Source organism: Mustela erminea, chromosome 1, assembly GCF_009829155.1.
Source record: "Mustela erminea isolate mMusErm1 chromosome 1, mMusErm1.Pri, whole genome shotgun sequence".
Lineage (NCBI taxonomy): Eukaryota > Metazoa > Chordata > Mammalia > Carnivora > Mustelidae > Mustela > Mustela erminea.
The window spans coordinates 66436044-66442822 of NC_045614.1; the positions used below are offsets into that span (position 1 = coordinate 66436044).

The following is a 6779-nucleotide window of genomic DNA, read 5'->3' on the forward strand; positions in this document are numbered from 1 at the left end:
CCAGATAACTTCCAAAGTTAAATTATATGGTTCAAACATAATTCCAAACTCTTGAATTTTTTTCATACTAAAGGATCTTTGAAAATTAATATATTTTGTAATAAAGACCCAATTATCTCAAGTATAACTGTTTTAATTATGATTTATATTGTACTCAGGCAATTCTTCTAAACTTCTACCTACATACTCAGTTCTTTTTCTCCATTATATGCAGAGAGAGATGTTTGAAGTGATTTTCACCAGAATATTACTGATTATCTCTAGGTTTTGTTTTTTGTTTTGTCTCTGGGGAGTGGAATTTGGAAGAATTTTTATCTTTCTATGATCTTCCTCCATTGCTTGAATGTTTTATGATGAGCAAGTAGTATTTTTTAGGTAATAAAAGTCACTTTTCTAAAAGAAAGGGCACCTGGGTGGCTCAGTAGGTTAAGCCTCTGCCTTCAGCTCAGGTCATGATCTCAGGGTCCTGGGATCAAGTTCCACATCAGGCTCTCTGCTCAGCAGGAAGCCTGCTTCCCCCTCTCTCTCTGCCTGCCTCTCTGCCTACTTGTGATCTCTCTCTTTCTGTGTCAAATAAATAAAATCTTTTAAAAAAATTAAAAAATAAATAAAAGAAAGATAAACAACAAAATGAGAGAAGTATTTGCAACATATATGACAAGCAATAGCAATATACAGCCATATAAACACCACCAGGAGGAATTAAACACTAGAGGATATTGGCATAGGACACGAAGTCAGTTCACTAAGAAAAAATACAACTATTGGTAAGAAATAAATAAAATGCTCTACTCTATTAGTTATCAAGCATGAAAAACTTGATGGAAATAAGATATAAATATTCACTAATCATATAGGCAAAACTTTGAAACATTATCAGTCTACATTTAGTGATCAACTTCTAGTACTCACTTCTTCTATGCTACAGCCATGTAGTTTGAAATACACAAAATGTACTGTGTTTTTATCAGCATTGTGAGTTTCAGGCAAAAGCAGGACACTGATGGGATATGAGTGGGGGCAATACAGACCCATGCATAGAATTCTTTTCATGTTCTAGTTCTCCTACCAAATTTTTAATCTTCTCTTTTATCCCAAGTTCCTCAAATGAATTTGTGCTACTTTACAGTGATTTCCAACACAATCTCATTACTTTGAATCACCAAAGGCAACCAGAATTTTCATCTGCTACTAATGGGTGTATGAAATGGTACAATCACTTTGAAGAACTGTTTGGGAGTTTCTAATAAAGTTAAAATACATTGACACTATACCCCAGAAATTCCACTCTAACTACATACCTGAGAGCACTCAGCATCTCTATGTGTGAACCTTGGGCAGGAATATTTACAGAAGTTTTGCTTATAATAGACAAAAACAGAACACAATGTCCATCAACAGGAGCATGATTAAACTGGTTCACTCAGGTAATGAGATGCCACTCAAAAATTCAAAGGAATGAGCCACTGATACATACAACAACACACGTGAACTTCACAGACATTATTTGAGCAGAAGAGTACACATTATATGCTTTCGTGTACTTGAAGTTCTAGAACAGGAACAACGTACCTATGGCGATAAATGACAAAATAGAGGCTATCTTTGGGGATTGGGCTATTGACTGGAAAGGGACATGAAAAAATCTTCAGGGGTAAGAGAAGTGTTCCATATCTTAATCTGAGTGTTGATTATATAGCTATATGCAAAAGTTAAAATTCTTCTAACTGTCCATTTATGATTTCTGCATTTTAAATAAATTTAAATTGTTGGCTTGAAAGAAAGGCCATTTGCCCCACCCACAAGGAATAGAACACCAGTGGCTGCCTACATGTCTAAGCCTTGCACCTTTTCTCCCAACACTTAGTAGATTCCTGGTTGCCTGGGAACCACCAGAGCCTGGGAAGAACCTGAAGAGCTGGATGGATTCAGTCCAAGGAGAGAAAGGGGTGACTGACCTCATTTCATTACTTTGGATGGAGCTGTATCTATGCTGTTTGGTAAAACAGCACAAATGTAAACGAGGTGTAAACTGCTTTCACATCTCATTTAGGGAACAGATGAGGCGTGAAATGCATTTCACAGGCACAAGTACTGAAGGGGTATGCTTAGCATGGTGCAATGTAGAACATTTGTTCCTCGTCCCTCAGGGATGCTGGATTATTTCTGAACATGGCTACTGTAGGGACAGGAGAAGGGGGTGGGGGTGTCAGTGCAGGGGGAGGAAGAAGGGCTCTGCTGTCTCCTGTACTTGTGACATCTGCCTTCCTTCCTCCGCCTGACTACCTCCTCCACATCTGTTAAAGTCCAGCTCAGGCATCGCCTCCCTGCTCTTTGCTTACTCTCACTGATTCATGGCTCTCGCCTCGGGTCACCTACAGTACTTGGCTCAGCACACAAATCTGTCACTTATTGTCCTCTGCTTTGCATTACAAAGACAAGGAATATGTATCATTCTTGTCATCCATTGGTGGAATCCAGTAGTTGCTCAATTAACCCTTAAGGAATGAATGTGAACTGAGGCAGGGGAGATAGGGAGGGAGAATAATGTACCTCAGGATGACATTTTGGCAGTGAAGACTTCTTCAAATACCCAAAAGAAATATAAAGTTCCAGAGATAATTCAAAATCTTAGATGACATATCATTTTATACCTCTCTCAAAGACAAACACATATACACCCTTCAGGGTAAGCTTATATATAAAGATAAATGTAGCAGTTGTGTTCTTTTTTTTTTTTTTTTTAATTATTAAAGCAATGGTTTGCCCCTTTTTTAAGTGGAACTTTGATATCTCAGATTGATAACTGTTACATCTCTATCACCATTCTAAAATATTTGGCTGGTTTTATAGACCTTTGCCAGAAAACAGAAGCTCTTTTTAAAGAAAACAGTTTGGGGCTTACATTCCCAATGCTACAGCTTGATAGCAATTACATATGTCTCTGTGTGAACTGCAACTTACATAATGAATTTTTTCCCTACTTAGGTGACCAAAATGAGGAAGATTCCAGGCTATAACACACATGAAACTATCATACCAAAGGTTTTTTATTTAGACAATTCCAGAGACCACTGAGAAATTGAGATGGAGTAACATATTGTGAAATAAATATTTCATTTAGATTTAGAAGATCTGAGATCAAGCCTTGCTTCAAACTTGACCTTGAAAAATTACTTAACATCTCAAGATCTTCATTTCTTCCTAGGCAAAAGCTGATTGATTCTGGGGTACAGTGTACACTCGTTCTATGGCCCAATGATTGCTTTCTCCAAGGAATATATTTCAGACAGGTACCCAAATTCAGATGCATGAAGATATTCATCCCAGCACTGCTTATAAAAGGAGAAAGTTGGAAACAATTTGAAAGCTTCTAAATGGGGCCATGGATCAATAATATTTGCATATGAAAAGGACCCATATACCTACTTAGATGGGTCTCAAAGACAAAAGGTTGAGAGAAAAATGAGAGATGCCGTTTGGAATTTATAGCACAATAGCATTTAGGTAAAGAAACACTCAAGATAGAGGAGAATTAGACAGTATTAGAGATGAAAGGGACAAAAGTAATATAAAATATTGACAAAATAAAAAGAGACTATATCTGAAGTAATGTCAAATGAGAGGCATTAAACGTTGGGTTAGCAAAAGAGAGACAGAGAAGGATAGGCAACTATTTCTAGGTGAATAAGGTTTTACTTCCCCTGATTTACTCAAGTGAGAGCCAAAACCCTCAAGACTTTTCAGTGGCTTTAAACATGGCCTGAGATTTTGACCACATCATCTTCTATATTTGGAAAAAGTTTAGGCCCCATGTGTTTAAATGGGATACTCTGCACAATGGAGGTGCCAGATTGTCACAGATTTTACTCAGTATTGACAATCAAGGCATTTTTTTTTATTGTTAATGCAATGTTAATTGGGACCATGCTAACATTTAATTAATTTTAAGTACAATAGATCATTTGTCAACAAAAGGGGGTAAAAATATTAATTGAAACATATGTGAATGGTTATTTGCCGTGTGTAGGAAACACCCCACCATTAAAGTTAATCACAATGTGATTAATTGATTTTAATTGATTCAAGATGGGTTCCTGTAGCATAACATAAGTCTGTCAATAAAACTTACAATTAAGCTTCATTATGAAAAGCAAAGTTACTAAGACAAGCAGCAATGGGCAGAGCAGCAGCAGACTGTTTTCCTTATGATTAAGAAGGAAAGAAAGGCCAGCATTTCAGGGAGAACGAAAAGTCCCAGAGACTGGGCATTTTGGGAAAGCAGAAGAGATGATCAGAGAACATACCTGAGTCTGGGAAATGGAAACTGACTGATGAAAGCTCTGGAGATGAGAGGGGTGGTAGGGACTTGAGTCCAGTGGTGGATGGGGAAGGCCAGTGGGCCAGCAGCTCTATCCATCAAGTACAGAGATAAGAAAGGCTCTGAAACCCAGTGGGGTATACAGATGCATAGAGCCAGAGTGTTTCAGAGGCTCTGAAGCACACTGGAATGGACAGGATCACAAGTCTTATAAAAACAGGAGTGAACTTTCCCTACAAAACAGACGTTAAGTTGAATCCTTTGCTGATTAACATGGATGGGGCTCTCAAGGCCTCCAGGGAACTGGGTCTCAGTCATGACTGCTGTTCAGAATGTTGGATGTCCACATGGTACTCCAGGAGGTCTTCAGGATGCCTAGCTTTGCACATGATTCTCATTGGCCTACAAGGCCAATGCACTCATTCACTTATTATTTACTCAGGAAATTCAAGTGATTGTCATTTGTTTACATTATAAGCAGGGGATATGAGGCTTTCCATGATAATGTCCCATAAAACTTCCGTGATTTCTACTCCCTCACCCCGTGAGGGAAAGTTGGAACCCACAAACAAAGTGCTTTTTCCAGGTATCGGATATGAGTATAAAAACTTTTTATCTCAGTTTGAATTACTCCAAAAGTGCAGCTGTAGCATAATTAATACATTTGGTCACTGTCCCCAGTTCTTGGCAGATTTTCAAAAACCTTGGAGCTTCCTTTAGTGATAGGAGTATCTTTGTTATGCTAATGAGTGATTTAAGACAGTAGCCTCTACATAGCTTCAAGATAGGAACTGGTCAGCAAAAAGACCAACCAAATAATTAGAGAATTGGAATTATGGGCCAGCCCAACATATGGGAAAGGAAATGGAGCTGGAGATTAAGCTCAATCATGACTTAATCAGTGAATTAATCAATAATAATTGTTAATCCATAATTATCAGGAATAATACCTATGTAATGAAACTCCAAAAGTAACTCTGGATACCAAGGCTCAGTGAGGCTTCCTCATTGAACATACTGATGTGCAGGATAAATGAGGTACCCAGGTTGCACAGAAAGACGACATGGAAGCTCTGGTAACCCTCTTAGAGATTGCCCTATCCATCTCTTTCATATGGCTCTTCCTGAGTTACAACATTTATAATAAAAATGTAATCATAATTACAGTGCTTTCAGGGAGTCCTGTGGGATTTCCTAGCAAATTATCAAACCTCAGGAATCACAGAAGTCTCTCAATTTATAGCCAGTAGGTCAGAATCAGGTGACCCTGAGGCTTGCAGGTGACATTTGAAGTAGAGCAGTATTGTGAAGAACTTTGTCCTTGTGGGGTATAAAAAATACCAGGTAGTTAGTGTCTGAATGGAACCCAGTTGGTGTCAGAGAATTGGTGTCAAAACACAAAAGCTTAAGACAAAAGCTTGGGTGCTGACAACTTATTTAAGAGGCAGTCCCAAGAAGAAAAAGTAAGGAATAAGACAGAGAAGAGAGAAAAGCTGATATATAAGGCAGTAATTGTTGGTTACCTCTAGGGCATCTAGTGGTCAGTACTGTTAGGGATGTGTGAAAGAACCAGAGAGAAGACATCTACAAAGACAAGGAGGTCAAGGGGCTCCACTGATTCTCTTCCCCAGTTGGTTAAGGGTTGCTCTGGGGAAGGGACTCGTTAATTACTCCACCTCTCTGGTTGCGACTGAATGTTCTCCTTGGCTTCAGAGAAATTCCTGAAGCAACAAAGCAGAGAGACAGAGAGGTATAAGGTTGATCCAAAGTTGCCAGAAACATACAAGAATCAGAGGGTTCGAGAAAGGAAGCAATGTGGTGCATGACAAGTACCTGGTACACTCATGAATCTCAAGAGTAATTCTTTATAGAGTAACTTAAGCTGTTTTTTGGAGTAAAATTATAAACAAATCTTTTCTAAGGCAGAATTCAAGCTTTAGAATGGTTTCCTTTCCCTTCCAGTTCTACCCTAGAGGAATGAGCCCAAGGGGTTACTTACAAATAAGTCACTAGGCTCATACCATGTGACATTGGCCCCCCTTGCAAGAACTGATTTGATTAGGAATGACATCTCTCCCTAAAAAGCTAATCTGTGGGCTAGCTACTGGTCCATGGAAGTAATGTGGGAGAGGGTCATGTTGTCAGTGCTGGAGCTAGAGTAAGAACAAAGGGAGGATGACTGAATCCCAATAATGAAGGAACCGCCATATTACAAGAATGTACCAAGATGGTCTGAGACAGGAGTTACCTTGGGTAGAGCAAACATCTAATTTCCAAATTACATTCCAGTATCCACAGAACCCCAAGCTATGGCTCTGCTCCTGCAAGAGGTCTTCAGAGCAACTCATGGACAACTTCATAACACTGACAACTTCACAACAGTCCTATTACTATAGCTAGCCTGAATGAATGGCCATGTAAGAGTCCCGAACAACAGACTGCTTCCAGTAGAACTGTT

General features: G+C 38.9%; 1 long non-coding RNA gene across 1 annotated transcript; it reads left to right on the forward strand.

Annotated features, from left to right (window-relative positions):
• The first annotated feature begins 1598 nt into the window (after positions 1-1598).
• On the forward strand, positions 1599-3230 carry LOC116600720. The gene is made up of 3 exons (XR_004289774.1): positions 1599-1654; positions 1868-1949; positions 2989-3230. It is a non-coding gene; the product is annotated as an uncharacterized LOC116600720 (long non-coding RNA).
• The last annotated feature ends 3549 nt before the right edge of the window (positions 3231-6779 follow it).